At 35.9% G+C, this 21,005-nt stretch overlaps 1 long non-coding RNA gene across 1 annotated transcript in view; it reads left to right on the top strand.

The window, feature by feature from the left end:
* LOC107090497 overlaps positions 1 to 21,005 on the top strand; it is a 115,847-nt gene that overhangs the window by 92,159 nt on the left and 2,683 nt on the right. The window contains exons 4-5 of the long non-coding RNA XR_001481483.1: positions 9,916 to 10,017; positions 15,223 to 15,285. This is a non-coding gene — a long non-coding RNA (uncharacterized LOC107090497). The remainder of the gene's footprint in view (positions 1 to 9,915; positions 10,018 to 15,222; positions 15,286 to 21,005) is intronic.

The raw sequence follows: 21,005 nt of genomic DNA on the forward strand, positions 1-21,005 counted from the left end.
CGCCTCTGCCAATATATGGAACGCATTACTTTACCAGAAGTCTGAATAATTCTTAAACTGGCTGGGGAACAGAAGAGTATTTGTTTTGAATCAATTCCTCTCTTTGGTACTAGCAAGCATGTTGTTTATGTTTCCCCTGGCACAAACTCAGCACCAGACTAAGCCCTCAAAAAAAATCGATGCTCACCAAGCACAAGTTTTGCTGGTGAACCCGAGTAAAGAGCTTCTGGTCAGAAGTTATATGTGGGTTAATGGGAGCAGCCACCATTCAAAACCTTCGAATCTTCATTGTCATGTACAACTTTGGAGGGATTTTTTTTTCTATTAAGGAAAGAAAAAAAACTAAAACAAAAAAAAAAAACACAATTTAATTATTAGTATTAATAATAATGGCTTGGATCCTTATCTTCAGTGATACACACAGGCACTATTCTGAGGTCCCCCCTGGTGAAGAGAGATCAACCCAAAAAAGTTAAGCTTTCGCTTTATAAGTCTGTTTACATGTTTATCTTTGGTATGGATCAGGTTCAAAAGAATGAGTTACTATACTCAGTCACTGTAAGGAACCTCCCCCCTTATAACTGGACCTATTCTAAAAAAATAGTGTGGAGCTCAAAGTAAAGCTATCAGAAATCTGAATCAGGAAACATACCAACAAGTTGAAAACTCAGAATTCAATTCAATTCAGTTTATTTATATAGCGCCAATTCACAACACATGCCATCTCAAGGCACTTTACAGTTCACCAGATCATACTGTCAAATTGATTCAAAGTTCTCTATCTAAGAAAAACCAGTTGATTGCATTGACTCATTGACTCGAATGCAGTCTCTCACACTAAGCATGCTTGTAGCGACTGTGGAGGGGGAAAAACTCCCTTTTAACAGGAAGAAACCTCCAGTTAAACCAGGCTCAGTGTGAGCGGTCATCTGCCGAGGCGACTGGGGTTGAAGGAGTCAGAAGCAGAGATACTAAAAGCAGCTGTAGAAGGCGGCCCCATCCAGGAAACACACAGCCAGGCAGACGAGCTCCGAGCCAGCTCCCATGTCAGAGGATGAAGCACAAATAGCCAGTCACGGTCAGAGAAACAGGACTACACTGGAAAACAGGCCAATCTCCAGCATCTATAAACAACGGTGTTAGTCGATGACTAACAGTAGGATGCCAAAGTTAGCAGTAATGTTTAGGCATCTTATTTGTGCTGGACCAAAGGAAACCATTTCTCTGTGAGCATCTGCACTTCAAAACAGTAAAAATCTTTTAATTGTCAAACCTGAACTAAATTTTTCTACCTTTTCTCATAACTGTTCAAATCTGGCCATGTTCTTGTGATTTCAATATAAAAAAGCATTATCTAAGATAAATTAATAATTACACTTCTAGAAAGAACCTCATGGTAGGTATAATCAGAGATAATAAGTCAAAAACCAAGCCCTACTGACTGCACGCACTTAAGTCATTGAAGGACGTGAAATTCGACTCGGAGCAAAGATGAAGGGATTTGGGGGAGTTAAGTAGAAGACACTGAGTAATGATGAATCCTGTGATCATCTGCTCAAAAAAAAAAAAAAAAAGAAAACCTAAAACAGCAATGAAGAACAAAGCGACCACAACAGAAGCTCAAAACCTCCAAGAAGCCCACCACCTCATCATCACAGAGTAGTGTGGTTTATCTTAGAGGAGGCTCCTATACTTATTACATGCATAGTAATAAGAGTTCAGGATAGAGCATCTAGGCTCAGACATGCCTGAAAGATCACGTTTTCAACCTATCTACAAAGCTGAGCTGACAATTTTCCCAAAAAGAAATTTTTTATTAGGTCTTTAGAAGCTCATTATTTTCCCACAAAGGCCTTTAAGCTCCTCATACACTCATTTTTTTCTTGACTGAAATTACATTATGAAGTTAAGGACATTTTTATATGCTTCTTTAAACCCTCATATGATTATAATCATTTTTCTTAGATCACTGCAAATGTTATTCATGAAAATGTATTGCCTCTAACAAAAGCCAGATTAGAATGAGAGTAAATGGATAGTTTTACAGAGAAGAAAATACAGAATAAAAAAAACAGCCTGGGAGAAGCAGAGCAAGAGACATACAACAAGGAGAGAGATACAGTACAGAGAGAGTTAGATGGAAAGAAGAGAAAAAAACAGAGGAAGAGAATTATAGAAACCACAACAGAAGCTCAAAGTCCTTAAAAGCCCCCTTCTCCTCATGTTGGTGGGGTGTGGTGTTGGGGATTTGGCTGAACTTCCTACAGACCAGCCCCTTTCTAAACATCTCCTATATACATCTAGTCAGGCACAGAGTTACAGCTAACCACATCACAACTGTGTGCATGAGAGTGCGTATGTTTGTGTGGGTGTGTAAGCTCTCCAGTCAGCTGCTCCCAGACTTACAGAGAGCATTTGCTGCCTGAGCGTGTCAGAACTGTCTCTTGATCTCCTAATCCCTACTTCTTCTCTCCTCCCTCTCCCTTCCTCCCTATATACTTCCTTTTTCCCCCTTAATTCCAACAATCCCATTTAGACTACAGCCCTAGTTATTTCAGAAGCATTCATTTTTAAGTTCATCTCTTTGCTCTCTTCCAGAATTTTGTGTTTGTGTTCTCTTTGAGTCTCATAGTGGGCTTATTGAGGTACTCTTTTGGGTAAGATGGGTTTGACTTGCACAAGATAAGGGTCATTCTTTTCTCAAATTTAGGATGGTGATCTGCTCATGAATGTTCAATGATCATTTACACAACAGTCACTTATCGCTACAATGACAGAATTGTTTTCTGGAGTTTACGTACCTCTAGCTTTCAGCCATCTGCCAATCTAATTTCTCTGGCATTTTAAATTTAAACAAGATGCATCGATCAGTGATGTCACTGATATATTATTTTTTCAGAATTTTAAAATAAGATATTAGAACTGGTTTCCTGTGAGGATTGTTATCTATTGTAGACAATAGTAAGATACGTTTCATAAAAACTGGAATGGAATAGAATAGAAACCCCTTATATGTCCTACAGTGGGAAAATTGATGTGTACTAGCCCCAAAAGTGAAAGGGAAGCACGCAGATACACACAAATGTAAAGATCTGAACAAAAAATAAGAACAAAGTTAGGCAAATTTAAAACATAAACCAAAAATCATTCAAAATAGCATAATCAGATTAAAGATATTGTGCAACTGAGAAGGAGGATTTTTAAAATGTACAAAAAACACATCTTTATTTTTGCATAATGCATCCCAGGTGCATGTATTACAACTGCTGGAGAAATCAAAGAATGTCATCCTTGAGGCTAACATTTTAAATACGAAATTGTTCCCAGTGTTTTTCCTGGTGAACAAATTACTTATTATTTTATTATTCCAGGCTTTTCTTGCTGGGTCAGTGTCCAGTGCAGCAGGTAGTTGATGACATTATTGACTATGATGCCAGGCAAACTGAGACAGATCCAATGAAGACCTCGTGATGATTCAGGAAAAAAAACCTCTTGAAGATCATCATCACATGCAAGGTCGAAGCTACTGCTCTGTAGGTGCTTAGATCCTCAGAATGTGTGGTCTTTGCCACCCAAGTCACACAGAAAGTCTTCCACAGCTGTGGTACTTTCGTGAGATTCCAGCTCATGACGGACATGTATCCCATAATCCCACAGACTGGATCTGCTTAGCACCTTAGGAACCTCGAGCTAGCATCCAGACCTGCAGTTTTGAAGTGTTACAGGGTAGGGGAGATAGGCTGGGTGATGCAGTCCTCTAAAGCAGATGGGGTGGGTGATGGTTGAGAGTGAAGAGTTATGAAATTCTGAGAATTAAATCAGAACGTCAACAGAGATAATGAGATGTAGCAAAGAAGACTGGACTGGTAGAGGGTCTGATCACATCTGGTAAAGGATTGGTTCAGATCATTTACTCACCATGTCCTACAATCTATTTTAAATCCTAAGTAAAGAAGATATAAAACACAGACAATGTATCTGTGTAATATTCTAAATACCTGTCTGAGAACAGAGGATAAAACCTAGGTCTTCTACCAGGCTCGGACTGGTAATCTGTGATTCCGGCCGGTCCTAATTTCAGCGTGCGAAGGCCGGCCCTCCTTTAATCATACCGGCCCCAAAATTCCCTCTACGGCCACCTTCCTATGAATATAAGTTACCAATGAGTTCATGATGTAATACAATCTTACCTATTTAATAGACGCATGCAGTATATATAGCCCTTCCTTGTCATGCACATCCTTGTGACGGTTGGCATATGGTGTAAATTTCTATTTCTTCAAACTGTAAAATCCTTACAACAAAGTAAATTATGATAAAACTAAAACGCTTTCTTTAAACCAAAATACAATGTTGCTCTTATATTTCATGAATTTATGTTTGAATATTTTGCAAAAATATGTTGCAGTGCATGATGGGGTTTTGCATCTATTTACATTATTCCATTTCATTGCCCACATGCCAACTAGACTTGCAGTGAATGCTTACACACCGCTGGAATTCATGTATTCATTCTTGAAGAACTCCCTGTCTGACTTCTATAATGTCTGCCATTATAGAAGTCTTGGTGATGGTTGTGGTGTGATGCTTGAAGATAGATCGGTTAGTCCACAATGTATATCTGTATTGTGTTTCACATTGAGAAGCACGTGATTGACTGTCTTCTACTAAATCCTTTATGTTTAAATTGATACTTAGGGCTAACCTCATGTGCATTGCCCTAATTTAAATATATGAATAAAGTTTAGATGGTGACCTTATTTTCGGAGGATCTTTGAAACCCCACTGGCATTGCTTTTCTTGCCACTTGACCTCCATGTTCTCCCTGTAAATGTTTTGTCTATCCCTGATTTGGCCGCTCAGTTTCTTTGATTTCCTCTCTTTGCTGTCCTAAATGTTCTCTTCTTCTCATTAAAGACATCTTTTATTTAAGGGATAATCCAGGGTACATCAGTGCAGAAATACTGTGCCTTCATAAGCATTACAGTGGTGTCCATAAAGAAGGTACTGTAATGCTATCTGTTATACTAGTAATGTCATCTTCATGAGGAACTTCACGAGGAGCTTACAGCTTTACCCATATAGAGCATCTGAAACTGTGTCTCATTGGTTTTTCCGTTTGCTTAGATCATCTCTTTAGTGTGTCTCTTACAGTTCGTTCTCTATGTACAAGGAATTTATACACAGGCTGTAGATGAACCAGGTTGTGATCTAAGACCCCCTGGAGAGGAAGGGGGCTGTATTATATGCATTCCTTTACTGTTTGCATACAGTCAATCCTGGGTTCTATTAGACTTAGACGTAGACTCAACTTTATTTATCCCTGGGGATTACTCCTTCAGGGAAATTCTGGTTCCAGTAGCTTACATAGAGTATAAAGGGCAGAGTTAAAGCAAGATGCCATTAAAGATAAAAATACAACAGACAATATAAAAAGGGTGTATATAGTACAACAATTTTTATACTGTCTGTTGTATTTTTATCTTTAATGACTTTTATGCTGCAACTGCAAGAGAACACCTGCTGTAAAAATATTCTACTGTTCCTAACAAAATGTATATGCAATATGAAGTTGAGAGTTCAAACTCAGCATTGTTAGTATTTTATTAGTATTGTGTGGATACATTTTTGCTTTGTATCCCCTAGAATATATAGATCCTACCCTTAACCCTGAGCTTTACAAAATATAGAAATCTACTTTCATTTTTGTAAGATACTTCATTCTTCTTCCCATTTTTTTCCCCCCATTATCTTCTTTTAGCCTTCCCCTCTCCTGCGCTCCCTTTGCTTTCTTACAGCCAGATTAAATAACAAACATCTTGTAGTTCTTAAAAAACGTTGTTTTAAATTTCTTGCTAATGTCCGCTTCCTCCTACTTTGTTTTTTTGTTTTTCTACTTTGTTAGTGGAAAAAAACTCAATTGTGGAGGCTTCTCCTTGAAGTAAGACCTTCAACATCAAAGACATGGTATTATGTCTAACAAGAAAACTGATAATTAAGACACTAAATTATTTTATTTTTAACTGGCCAAACACCTGTAAGAGCTGATCAGGTTGAATGTTTTCCCATTTTAAACACTGGTTATATGCCTGTGCATCTTTATCCTTTCCATCAAACCTGTTTGTTTCCCTCAACATCCCTTTTTTTTTTTTTATTATGTCTTTCAAATCTTTAAACCTTAACATACCAACCAGCAGTTGTAAGTTTCATTTGGCTTACACCCACAAAGCTAGAAAAGCTATATGATGCTCCATCCAAAAGTTATCTTATCATTCTCCAAACTTGGTAATCTTTCAGTGCTCTGAGATAAAGTTATGATGTTAAGTGAACAAAATGTGGAAACACTTAGCACATAGACTGTAATTAAATGGCTCTAAAAATCCCCAACACATGCTTTGAGAATTTGAACTGAATTTGGAAAGCTAGACCATTTAGCAATGAAAAACATTAAAACAAATGAGTGGAATTAAATATTCTTTCCCTGTTGGTAATCAGTGCTGCGGTGTAAGCAGACACAAAGAAGATTGATGTCAGATGTTTTTTGTTTTTTTTTTTACTGACACGCAGCAGGAAGAGTCAAGCCCACTCAGCATTGCATCAGATCAGCAAAGCAGTAAGAACAAGGTTTAAACAAGACTTGTCCCTGAACTGCAAAGATATGTACAACATTGTTCTTTCCAGTTCACAGAGCAATTATCTTAAACAAGGAAAAAGCCCTCAGGTGTGAGTATGTTATATAATAAAGAAACAATGGAAAAACCAGCTCCACCTGCTCATTGCTGCAGAACACTCTTTTTTGACAGCTAACCTGTACCACAGGATTGTTTCTGAGACAGTGTATCTGTCTGTCTGCTATAGTTTACCGGTATGTTTCTTTTATGTTCTTTTCTGTTCCTCTATGCTCTTTTGAACCATCAGTCAAACTCAATTATTTTCCAGATGCTTGTTGGGGAACATAAACTGCTAAAGATTTTTAGATCTCTGTAAGCATAGTTTAAATAGATGTTGAAATCTGAAAAAGAAAAGAAAAAAGCCTATCAATATTTTTCGGTTTTTAAAGTTGATTTGGCATACCAAGGAGGACGGGTCAATACAGTCTATCTACCAAATCTATCTATATATCTACCAAACTAATATCAGGTATCATACCAAGATCTAAATGAGGGCTTCCTTTACTGATTAGTATCAGCAGAATTCCCCTAACCAAACTGAGGTCCTGATCCTTGTTGCTGCTATCTTTAATGTTATACAAGCCACACCCCAAGGAAACCATGCAGCTGTGATCTATGGATATATATTGTTTTCTATAATTGCATGCTGTTTTTTAATGCATATGGCAACCAACTTTTCTATCATCGGTTTTTGGGAAGTTTGTTAAGTAATCTAATAAATCCTGTTTTTTTAATTGTTACTAATTACCCTAAATTGAACTGACTGCGACATAGGGACTCTACACTGTTGCCAACTTAGCCAACGTTGCCAAGTTGCCAACTTAATGTTGTTGCTAGATTATTTTTTTTTTCTTCAAAAAAGCACCTTGTGATAAATCTGGCATTTTTTTCCCGCATTGTCGGAGACTTTGGAAAGAATGTGAAAGCACCAATTACTCTGAGTTTACCGTCTTTAGCCAGCAATGAGTGAGCAAAACCCTCACGCCTCCAAAGCACTAACAAGCAGACGTCACTTAGCAGCAAGCTTTGATGAAGAAGAGAGGACCCATTAAAATTAGTCATACATGCGCAAGACTTCCACCAATCCCCCTGGTGAAAGATGTATATACATTAACTTAATTTTTTTTTTTGTCCTTAAACGGTTGCACTTCAATTATATACATTGGGATTGTAGTTTGGGTTCAGGTAAAATATTATTTAATACTTGAAATTAGAGTTGATATTTAAACATATTTAGAGTGTTTTAATCATGTTTTGTCTTGCTGGTGTTCATATTCCTGTCTCCTACGGCTAGGATAAAGGGATTACTAGATATGCATATTAGGTTATGACATAATCCAGCAACTTTTAGGACAGTCAATGATAGTTTTTCACTTAAAGATTATAGCAATATTGATAGGATAAATCATAAGATATTTCTATATGTTTTAGTTATCAGGCTCCTCTCCTCTGGAACCAACTACCATGTTTTAGTCGATGAGGCAGACACCCTGTCTACTTTTAAGGGTAGGCTTAAAACTTTCCTTTTTGATAAAGTTTTCTTATAGTAGCTTCACCTTGTTTGCTCCTGTTGGCTGTGACTCCATCCTGGAGAGAAATATCAGCTGTGCTGCTGCCATCAACACCTTTGTTTTTAGATGTTGGAGATTGGCCTGTTTTTCAGTGTAGTCCTGTTTCTCTGACTATGATCCTGTGGCTGGATGTGCTCTCTTCATCTTCTCACATGGGATTTGGCTCAGAGCTTGTCTGCCTGGCTGCGTGTTTCCTTGACTGGGCCGCCTTTTGCAGTTGCTTTTTGTATCTCTCCTTCTGTCTCCTTGAACCCCAGTCGGCCTCGGCAGATGGCCGCTCACACTGAGCCTGGTTCTGCTGGAGGTTTCTTCCTGTTAAAAAGGAGTTTTTCCTCTCCACTGTCGATACAAGCATGCTTAGTGTGAGTGATTGCGTTCGAGTCAATGAGTCGATGCAATCAACTGGTTTTCCTTAGATAGAAAACTTTGAATAAGTTTGACTGTATGATCTGGTGAATTGTAAAGTGCCTTGAGATGACATGTGTTGTGAATTGGTGCTATATAAATAAATGGAATTGAAACTGAATGGATTAGCCCCAAGTCTGTGTTATTAAATTGGAAATCCAAATGCTTGGAACTAATCTCTGTATTGGATTTTTACTTTCTGGACATGGATGTTACGCCTCTACAGGCTGGACAAATCAATAATTTGAATGAGATTAAATGTTTTAATTTAAAACTTAACATCATAAAACCCTATAGGAAACGTAAGACCCAAGGTTTCCTTAATAAAATAGTGACTTAAAGCCGAACCGATAAATGTCTTTTCTTCTGATGTACTGTAACCATATAGGGTGACACAGCTTGTGGTTCAAGCCTCTTTTATGCAATGTCATTAATATAATTGTAAAACTCAAACTAGACCCTGAACCCTTACACAAATAGGGAAATCCGGGTGGGCAAATTCTGCCTTTTACATCAGAGTAATAAAGCTAGGAAGAGTTTTTTTCTGATTTCTAGGTACCTTTCTTGTAGCAATTATGACAGTAAGCACAGTTTTCATATTTTCAACATTGGATACATCTTAGATAAGACTCCAAGCTAACCATTGTCTGCTCACCATGCTAAGTAACTAATATTAGCATTTAAATTGTTTCACTATAAAGCTATTACCTTGACAAAATGCTGTATTAAATTATAATTGCAGTAAATTATTTCACCATATGCCTTAATCCATCATCCATTCCAACAGATGCTATACTTTCCAATGGTGCTTAGCAACATTATGTATAAGTAAGGTCCTGAATACCATTAAGGGAGGTTTCTTTAACCACACATAAACTTTAAAATAGTTCATGTATATCCATGCTGGTTCAAATGTCTATTTCAGGACAATTCATGGTCCTAACCTCAAAACTGTGTATGAGTCAGAATCTTTTAGCCATTTATAAACCTGCTCCTGGGACAGTTTCACATAAATGTCTGCTTTAAGTCTCAGAACACTACCTATGATTTTGTCAACAAGGTCTTTATCAACTTAGACCTTTATAGAATGTCACTCATCTCAAGATGCACTGCACATTTAAACCCATCTAATAGAATACTTTCATATTTTCAGTGTTGTATAATGCTATATGTTTGAGTAAAATACGATTTCTAAGTATTTGATAATTGTGTATGAGTCAGTCTTTCTGGTGTGCTAACTGGATTTTTTCCTTTTCATTCTGCCTCAGGTCTTGGACGTTTAGTGGACCAGAAAGCTGACATATGATGCCCATGAATGATGGATGATATCTTCTTGGTGCCAGTTGAATGAATTTTAAAGCAATGATACGGTAATTCAGTCCTCCCCACCCAGAATCATAGCAATTGTATGAAGAGCAGAGCAGAAAGTCTGTCTACCGCATTTCGCTCATAGATGGTCAGGCATCTATATACTGTTTTTATTATTATTATTATTATTTTTTCTTTTTTTTTCTTTAAACAGACCAAGGCTGGTTTTAACTTTGTCCTTTCAGCTCGCACTTTCAAATAAGGATAATTTCAGAAAGTGAAAAAATGCAGTGAGGAAACAATTTTAAAATAAATAAATATCTTCTTTATAAAAAGATGATGGTTTCTATAGAATAAACTAAACTGATAATGTATGTTTATTAACCATTATTTATACTGTAGGTGTTTTAAAAAATTCTAACTTTGAATACTTTATTTGATCTTTTTCTGGGATATAAATATATAATGAAATATAAATATCACCAACTCACAGGCCACCGTAGGTGGACGAAAAGCTAAAGCCGGCTAAAACCCACCTTAGCTTTGATTAAAATAGTATTGAAGTTTAAGGTTACTAAAGTGGAGGAGCTGTGATTCTGCTGCTGGTTTTTCTTTCTTGTCAGCATTGGTAGGGTGAATTAAATAAATTCTTACTAGGACGGAAAAATACACAAACTAAATTTGTTACACTCATCCATAAAATACAAAATTGAGTTCAACATTAGTTTCTTTCTTTCTTTCTTTCTTTTTTTTTTTTTTTTTACAAGACTAAAAATATGTGTTTCATGTAGTGTAACAAACAAACATTTATGGCCAAAATACCCCCCCAAATCCACTAAATAAACACCAAATTGTCCTTTTTTGATGAATATATGTATTGTGTTATCACGACTAAGTTGTACACACCCAATACGATGTGTGTGTTGTCTGTTTTTTGGGGGTAATGCAGATACCTTAGCTGGAGATTTGAGTTTGACTGTTGAAAGCTATGCAATTATTGTGCTGGTGTATGTCTGTGTCCCTACTGTAGTATGTAGGTCACCAGTATATTCCTGATGAAGTGTGGTCCTCTGGAGAACCCTACAGAGCCTAAATTAGATACTATTATCTCTCGGTGTGGGTGTGGGTGAGAGAAAGGAAAAGAGAGAAAGTGAGCGAGATAGACAGAGTTATCAGACAAGAGTCCCACAGGCATATGCTTTCGTTTTTGTGCATATATGTGTTTTTACATATCAGAGCAGTCTTGTAATTATGCTTGTCCATTTAGGTTTGTAGGTGTGCAATCGCATGCTATTTCAAACTTCATGCATGTGTGCATATGCTTTAAACTTAAACCCTAATCATCAAGCTAACTCCGTTCTTGTTGTAATGAACTTGTAAATTTAAATGCCAGTCCCTTATTTTTGGTGCTTGGAAAATGTGGCCTTATTGCGACATTATCTTGCAAACTGGCAACAGTAAATATTTTGACCTTAAGAAAAAAAAACAACAAAAAAACTGCAGACTCTTGCTTAGTGTGATTTTTTGAAAGGGTTTCTGAACTCCAAGCGACATAAACATTCATAGCAGTCAAAACAATTGATATAGGCTGTGTTATTTTTACCATTTGCTTGAACTTAAACATTCAAGGGGATATCTGTCATCGCTTGTTGAACACTGGATTCAAACTGTTTCACAAGGTTAAACCCCACAATACTCAAGGCAGCTTGGATGCTTTAAAATCAGTTTTCGAAATTAACATATCTCTTATTTAGCTTATATATAATTAACATCATTCTTCTAATTAGATTCCAGTAGGCGCTTTTTACTCATCAATCAGTAATGTTTGTTTTTGGCAAATCTAAAAGCTTTCTTTCCCTTTTTATTGCTGGACGACATTTGTTAGTGGAAATGCCAGAAGCAGCTATACAGTATATTTGAACCACCCTCCTTTATCAAAATATGTTATCTGCTATAGCAACTGATCCGGGACAGTGTGTTGAGACTCTGTGCAGCCTATAATCCTCTTTATTTCAAAATGTCTACATCTCTAGTCAGTCTACTGTCTGTTAAGTCACAGGGACAATACCACATATGGCCAATCTGTCAAAGCAATTTGGAATTTTTACCAGGGCTAAGCCCTAAAAGTTATACCCAACCTGAGAGGAATGAAAAGGAGTAAGAATGTCTGCCTTTGAAAGGCTTCATGCTTTGACCAAATCATATGCTGTCACTCCTATGCCTTAGAAGGCCTGCACTTTTCATCAAAGCCAATGATGGCTACCTTTCACAGCGCTGTCAAATACACCCTGTGAGCATCCCTCCCTCCTTTCCTTACATCCCCTCCCAAATCTCTTTCTTCTTCCCTCCAATGTCTACTACCCCTCTTCAGTGCTCCCCACAATCTACCATGCTCCTTGTCTTTAATCCCTCTATCCGGCTCTCCTTCCCCTCCACAATCAAGCCCTCAAATCCCTCCAGTTTCTTTCTATCTCTTTCCCTCTGTGTCTGTGTGACTTTTTTTCTGTCAAGGCAGATGAAACAAGAGAAATTCAAATTCATCACAGTAATCACCTGCCATACTAATCAACCACTATCATTCCTCCCTTGTGGTTGCAGGGCAGTGTTGTTGGCCTTTTTTTGGAAGGTTTATTTGCATATTTGTTTCCCCTTTGTTTCTTTTGATGAATTATTTACCATAGAGTGGAATGACAGTGGAGATCACTGATGATTGCTGTCATGGGTGATGCTCTTTGTAATTGTACTCCTTTTTCCTGATTTTCAATCAACATTTTTCGTTCAGACTGCAGATGACAAACAGTGGAAAAGAAGTCACCCATATATTTTTGCTTTTCTAGTGGAATCTTCCACTGTCTACAGGGAATATAGCTTCCGTTAATTTTGTAATGATTGCAGAGTTGGCAAATACCTAAAAAAAAGAAAGTGAGAAAGAAGAGATTAGTACAAAAATAACACAAAATATGCTCACACACCTCCTACACATAGGACTAGTTGGATAAAAACAAACACATTCTGTTCTGCGTTACCAAACTACTAAAGAGGCCTGATTTTAAGACAATTTACAAACAACAATAGTTCACTGAGGACATTAATGTTAGTTAAATTGAGCTAAATTGAGCCAGAAGAACCTTAAGAATCAGACCACACGTCAGTGCAAAAAAATATATATATATCTTTTGCAGTAATCATAGCAAGTTGTATCCTCATAAATGTCTTGATTGTAAGCTTCAATAGCTGTGTTCACAGTGTGTTACAACTCCAGTGCACACAAAGACACACACCCACACACATACCACCATCCTGTCCCCGTATTGCCCTATCCAAGAATAACAATACATAATTCATGTCTGAAAGTCTCGTCTGCAGACAAAAGTTGCCGTTTGCATTTATTATTTATTGAAAACAGCTCGCATGATGAATCCTTTTACAAACCGACTAAGCGCTGCACCTATTTCTTCCCCCTCGTGCTGTTTGTGTTTTGGTATGGATTTTTCTTTTTTAGTGCGTGGGCTCATTAGCTAAAATTGGGATGGAAGATTAAGAGAGAAATGGCAAGGGGAAAGGAGATATATTAAGGTGCAAGAGAGAGGCATTGTTTGAAGAGGGGAAATTGGGCCAAAGGATAAATAGATTAGTTTTTAAAAGGTATGAATAAATGAGGGATTTCAGTTAAAGAAGCTAATTAATTAAACAATGAAACCCTGTTGGGACATAGTTTCATTTAACATTTTAGGACTTCACTGGAAACATTTTCTGAACTGCAAGTTTAAATTAACTTCTTTGCATGCTTTTTATACTACTGGACAGGTTTCTCTAGTGTTATGGAGAGTCCTGTCTTGTGAACAGTTTTCTCTGCTATTCACTTGCTTAAAACAGGAATCATATTACCATCCTTTAAATCCACCAATTAATGAACCACTTAACATTCATGTGGAGTATGTTTTGCATTGACCACATTTGTGCACTAGTTACTGAAAAATCAGACCTAGAATACCTAAAGGTTTAACAATTCATTGAATAGTGTTTAAGGGGAAATATTACAGACGGATTAATGCTGGCAGTCAGACTGAGGAGGGAAAGGACCTTATGTATTTGTAATGGCTTCCCTGTGAAGAAATAAGGAATAGAATCGATTTGGGAGATTAGGAGATTTTTGTTCAGCAATGTACCTGACACTCCGTGCATGACCATCCATATGTTTTCCTGCCAGACTATGTGGTAAATCTATCCTGTTTTGATAGAATTATATTTTATAGAAATGGTGATTAGTTGATTAATTAGATGATTAGATACTGTAAGCTGTTTAAAATGTGGAGAAAGATATTGATGCTACACGTGCAATTCCTACACAGCTTACATACAAGTTTGTAAGAACATTTGTAAAAAACTTTGTAACGTTTCTAAGAATGCAGTTGTGAAAATGGAAAATGACTTTTGCGACATCATTCATTACTCCAATTGAACTTGTTTTTTCTGGGGATGCAAGAGGTTCCATGCTTTAGAATAGAATCGAGTATAATTCAACTTTATTGTGACAAGTACAAAGCAACAAAATGTAGTTTGCATCTATCCAGAAGTGCTATACAAGATATAAAAATGTATTTATATGTGTACAGAAAGTATGTATGTATTGACTATAAGTTTCTTACGGACTCACTAATATAAACAAAAAGCAGCAGAATATTATTAAAATGGCAAAACCTAATTTTTATTGTTAAAATATTGTATTTGAATACATTTGCTTGGACCAGAACCTTGCTTACATTATTCACAAACTTGACTAATTGTTTAATCGCAGTCAAGTTATGTTCTTTTACCAACAGTATTAACATTTCTAGCACATACACTCTCCTCTGCTGTTTAACAATAAAAACAGCAGAATGATAGAGTTTTTTAGATAGTGTTTAGCTTTGAAAGTGTATTAAGCAGTGATAAGTCAATCTCTGCTATTTACAAGTATAGTCTCAGTATAACAATTGTTATTAAGTTTGCTTTAAAAATAAATGAAAGAATTGGGCATCTGATTGTTTAAAAAGGTACATTTGTCTTTCCATCAAATATGGGCATTGGAGTATTTCTTTAGATGCCACAGGAACAAAAACACGTATTTCTTTACCAACATAGTAATGTGGAGATATATAATCGAGAATAAATAAAGAAAAAGTGAGACACATGTACCAAAGTATGTTGTTGCAAACTTAAAACCACTTGAACTGGTTACCAATAAGGAGGCTTATTTTAACAATTAACCGGTTCCTCTGTTACAGACCCCTGTCATTGTGGCCCACATTGGCAGAAGACCACCTCACAGGGATTTTCCTCTTCACCAGGTAACCACAAAGGGGGAAAGAATCATATTATCCACGTGTACAGTGCCGTGACCTGCCCACACACGTAAACCCTCTCCTCCTGCCGAGGTGCTGACCGCCACCACGGCAGGAAACCCACAAACGTGCACTCACGCATACCATATTGTCTTTATGGGGTGTTATACACCACTGACCACCAACACAGGGGCTCAGTGTTCCCTAATCCACACCGTGTCTGAAAAGACGGCTCCATGCAGTGGAGGGATTACATTGTTGGATTAATGGGAGTTTTAATTTGAGTCATTGTTGGAACTCTTGGCTGTAAGAATATGTGCGGAAATAATACTAATACTTTTTGAATAAAATTAAATGTGAAATGACTTCAGCTTACATGTCTAATTTATTTTGTAACTGAAAACGAATAAAGAAAGTAAAGTAACTCTGTTAGATAAGGAAACTTTATATTACAATGAGACACATACTGTAATATTATCTGAAATTATCAGCCTAAACTTTGATATGGAGATAAAATGTGATACAATTAAAACTCTAACTCTATAAAGTATGAAAAGAAAAAAGCATAATGGCCTTTCTCCTCTTTAAAGTAGTTTAGTCATTTTACGATATTTTTTTCCTCAATTGAAGCAGAGTAAAAACCACTTAAAAATACAACTGACGAACTGGATCATTAGTATCAGATGGTGTATTGTTGTATATGTATTATTCTTGCTTATCTCTCTCCCCATTGTTATAAGCACAAATCTAGTAATAACAAACTTCTTTAATGGAAATGTATGGCTTCTAAAACAGATAAAGGATCAAATAAGCACTGATGCTACAAAGAGTTGCTAACAAGTGATCATTGTTGATTTCCTAGGAGTTTTGAGGTAATTTTACTTAAGTAAGAGTAGCACTGCTTCACCATGTCTTTACTCAATTAAAAGTAAAACATAATCATTCAAGAAACAACTAAAAAGCATTTGGCTAAAAAGCTACTAATGTACCTTGCAATTGACCTGTCTAAATTATCTTAACATAAGATTTGATATACAAAAAATGTTAAATAACAAGACATATGATGTGATGTGAACATTCTAGTGTTTCAACGAATGAGACAAAAAAACTAAATATATAACTTTGGGTAAATACAAACATTTCAGCTGGAAGAAACACTAAAAATATTTTTAATACACTTTTGTTAATACAGTTTGAGTATGTGTCCTCAGACTAACATTTTTACAGCTGCATTTCTGTAGTACAGTTACAGTAAATACAAAAACAGGCTGATAATGTGCTAAAAAAACACAAGCAAAACCTCTTCAAGGCTAAATGCAAATATAGAATAGGCCACTCTGATGAGCATTGTTGGGAGGAACATGCAGGTGTATGTACATCTCAGACAGAACTACAGCAGGATTTACATCCGTTGTAATGTTGTTCTTAGCACCCATTGATCAATGTGATAAATACAATGCAGACTTAGTTCAAAAGAGGAAACTTTTTTCATTTCCATACAGAAAGCCCATATTCTTATTTTCAGCTTCCACAGTATACATGTCCGATTAAATAATACTACTTATACTTCAGCGATAGTACCAAGGTTTTACTATATTGTATCTCTTATACTATATCTATTGGTTGTGCTGTTCTTTTCACATCTCTTTGCAGATGATGAATCAGACTAAAGATGTTTTATTGTTATCTCCCTCTCATTACTTACATTGCAGTGTCCATATAATCTGTAATACTCCATCCATGAATCATAATGAATCTATTTATATGCATAAATCAAGCAGAACACTATGGCGATAGCCGTACTGCTCCACCTGTGAAAGCATATCGGTTGGGCTCTTTTTTTAGCATAAAGACAAATTTTCTTATTGCCACATTGCCAGACAGGACACTGCAAAATAAATAAATAAAAAAAGAGGTAACTTTTTAATTTCCTTATAGGGTGTTGCTGTATTAGGTCTCCCATTTTTTTGTATCCAGACGAAATTTCTTCTGTTTTCTTCCCAACTCACTGGATTTAATCCACCTATAAAATGTAACTTCTTATGAACTAAAATTTGCACTGAAGACATTGCTTCTAGCCCTCTTTCTTTTGGATGGACATTGTGTTATCTATATGAATAGAGTTTAGCTTTCCCTACATTACGTCACCTTTTAGCAACCTTAGGATGCATTCTTAGGTGCCTGAAGCTCACCCTTTATTTAATAATTTTTTAAAAAAGGAACAATTTTAAAACATTGCATTACATTAGTTCCCTCAAATGTTTTTTAATGTCTTCAAAACATTTCTAACTAAATTTCAGTTTAAAAATTCCTTAATGTTTCATTCAGTACTATTCTTAACCCTTACGTAGTTTTACTTACGTAGCCTTCAAGTTAGTAACTAATTCAAGTAAAGAGAGTATATATAAGATGGCTATTATCTAGCTAAATACAAACATAAATACTCAGATATGTATTTATTGTTATAAAATGGGAAATAAAAAGAGGAAAAACTTCATCCCACTTAGGTTGGATAAAGCATATTAAATTCTATATTTATGGGAAGGGAATACCTAAGCAAACTTCCAGTCATTTTTTTTTTTAATTAATCCCAAAATGGAAATAATAGCATTACTAAGCTCTTTTTTGTAAAATATTTTTATACTTCAATTTAAATATGAAATTTAACAAAAGTCAATAGCAGTAAAAAATAAAGTGCACAATCATGCATTTCATTCCTCTGTTTTTCATTTAAAGCTGCTGGAACAAGTGAATTTCATTATTAAGATTAAATAAAAACACTTCCACAATCAGCTTCTGGCTAGACTGCTGTTTTCCCCGTCTCAAACTGAGAATGACTGCTGAGTTTCACATGCAGGCCAGACTGTATTTATTTAGATAATTAAACTGTTTTATTCTTTAGGCTTTTAACTTTAGTGTTGACAGCTCTGGTTTTTAAGGAGCAGTTCAAATTAAGTTCAAAATTAATTGAAGAGTTGAAGGCAAAATTTTCAGCTTATGTTTCTGTTAAAGTCATTCTGTCTTTGTCAACAGTGAGGAAGCTTTCTATTAAAATAGCTTCATAGAAAGTCGGAGTACATAATGAATTCTTGAACACAGACCCTTTTCTGTATTTTCCCTTACATTTACCTTAAACCTTAGGCTGTATGCAGATATTTCTTTTTGGTTTGTCTGGTCTGAGTTTTATTTGGACAATTTTAGCCATGTACAGTACACCAGATAGCTATCCATTGCAGGGTTTCCTTCACAAATAAGGCTGAAACTGAAAGGATAAACAAAGAGGAGGTAACATGGCATGTCTTTATGTCCATGGCTTGAAACATTAAAGGTGTTATGCAGGTGTGATATAAGTAGGGCTGGTAAATTAGTTATTTAATTAAAACAATATTCAGATTGCTATATATTGTTCTATGGGAATAAATTGAGTGTTTAGTAATATGCAAATGTCTTATATATAACTGCTGATACTTCGGTAATCTTTCAACTTTGACAGAGCCCCAGCAATCAAATCATATATGTCATTAATACAACACAGAAAGAAACCAAGGTTTTGACAGCCATTTATTTTATCTGTTTAGAGGTCAAGTTTACAAACGACTACTCTTCACTACTTTTTGAAGATATTTCAGGAATATACAACTCCTACCAGTGTGCCAGGGTAAAAAAAACAGCTATGGAAATGTTCCAAAGCACTCAGCAGTCTCCATGTTCATGCAAAGGCCTACACCTTTGAAAGGGATTCAATAAGTGTCTTTGTCAGCAAGAATTTTTTTTTGTAACAACAATAAATAAGTAAATCCCAGAAAAGCCTTGAAATTATAATCAAAATTCTTCACACGAACAAAGTTGTGGGTGAACATTAAAGGTCAACAGATAGCAGTTCAAAGGTAAAGCTGGTGATGTCATTTTTTTCTCAGTGAAGTCATTTCCCCGGCTAAGCCAATAGCATACATCAGATGCAGTAACCCTTAAAAACCTGCGGAGGGCACTAAAAAGATGGTTTTAAAAACAAAAGCAGGATTTCTCCAAATGTACATATGTAAACAGGCATTTCATTCTAGTTGTGATGGTTGTTGCTATCTACCCTACAACGTGATTCCAAAAGGATGTATAATAATACCAGGTCTAACATGACCTGTACCCACCTCACTTGAGGTAGCTTTAATCACTAATTTAGTCTCAGTTTAGGGGTGGATGATGCAATTCTTACATACTAATACAGAAACCAACCTGTGTTCTTAAAATATAAACATTATTTTATATTATTTTAACAATTAAAGAACTAAAGCCCCACAGTTTTTTTACTCACAGTTAAAATTGTCTGACAAGAAGGTCCTGACAGTTAATTAAAACATTTTTTTTCTGCATTTCATCTTTCTTTTTCAATGTGTTTTTACAGACTGCTATTTCATCACTTAAATTGAATCACCAGCATTGTAGAACTATGATGCTTGCTGTATTTTCTTCCAATCGTGTGGAAGAACAGTTCTCCTAAGGGTAGGAAATAAGTCTGTTAATCTATCCCAAGATGGATTTACTTTCAGACTGCAATAAAAATTAGGATGAATCCTTCCTAGCTCTATTTTTTTTAACCCTGAGCATCTGAACCTGAAATTCAATGTCAGACCGATCATCCCTCACACCTGTATTCATGCTGTCCAGCCTGATCCAGAACACTCAAGGTACATATTGGCCATATAGATCTAAGTATAGTAGTAGTCTATAGTTAGTGGAGGAATATATATTCAATGCAAGGCACTAATCAATTACATGACTTTAGCTGCTTCCTTTTTAATAATTAGTATTGTAATAATGTAGTTCTATTTTTTCATGTTTTTTGTTTTTAATAATAAAAAAAAATACAATATGAAAATGTTTATTTCAACAATTTTAACATTCTAAAAATGTAAACTGTCAAATATTCATGATTGGATAAATAGAAAAGATTGTGCGTCTTAACTGGCGAATCCTAGCCTCTTCTCTAAAGCACCTTTTCAGGCTAGAACATATACAGACTCAAGCTGAATATAGTCACTGAAATAAAATTTTTCATGCACTGAATTTGGACGTGCTTCAGAATCAGCAAATTGGAGCATCCTTGTTGATATGGTGATGCCTTTGGCAGTGAAAATGGCACGCCTTGAGATTATGCTAAAAAAATACACATTTGAAACACAATCTGATGCTGTGAGGAGGAAATAGGGGCTAAATTGGCACATTTTGCCTTCTTAAGCTAATTGTGCTTGCTATTGTGAGGGCGTTGCAGGATGACAGATTTTTGAGGGCTGACACATGTTTTTGGAGGAGTTTAAAATTCAAATGCTCCTTGTGTATGAATACAGGCACCTGGGATACTAAAAAAAGAAAAAAAAAAAACCTCTCTTTACCCTCCCTGTCCCTCCCTGTGTTGCATACAGTATCTTTTCTGTCGATATTCATGTCTGCAGAATGATTAAGTTTCCCTTACTGGGAAAGAAAATCTAATGCTGCCAAATTTTTAAAAATACTTTTCATATAGTAAGACAGGATTTATATCTGTTTGAGCTTCTGGGTATGGCTGATCTCTGAGCTATTAAAATTTCATTCAATGCTAATACCCTCCCACCTACCTCTTCCATCTCCCTTTTCCAGTCTCCCTCAGTGGAATTTTCATATTTGCTATAATATATATCTTTGTGCCAGTTTACATCATTATATTGTCACATGGGTGTGATCCATCGTTCCTC

This window comes from Cyprinodon variegatus, unplaced genomic scaffold, assembly GCF_000732505.1.
Source record: "Cyprinodon variegatus isolate N-32 unplaced genomic scaffold, C_variegatus-1.0 Scaffold297, whole genome shotgun sequence".
Taxonomy (NCBI): domain Eukaryota; kingdom Metazoa; phylum Chordata; class Actinopteri; order Cyprinodontiformes; family Cyprinodontidae; genus Cyprinodon; species Cyprinodon variegatus.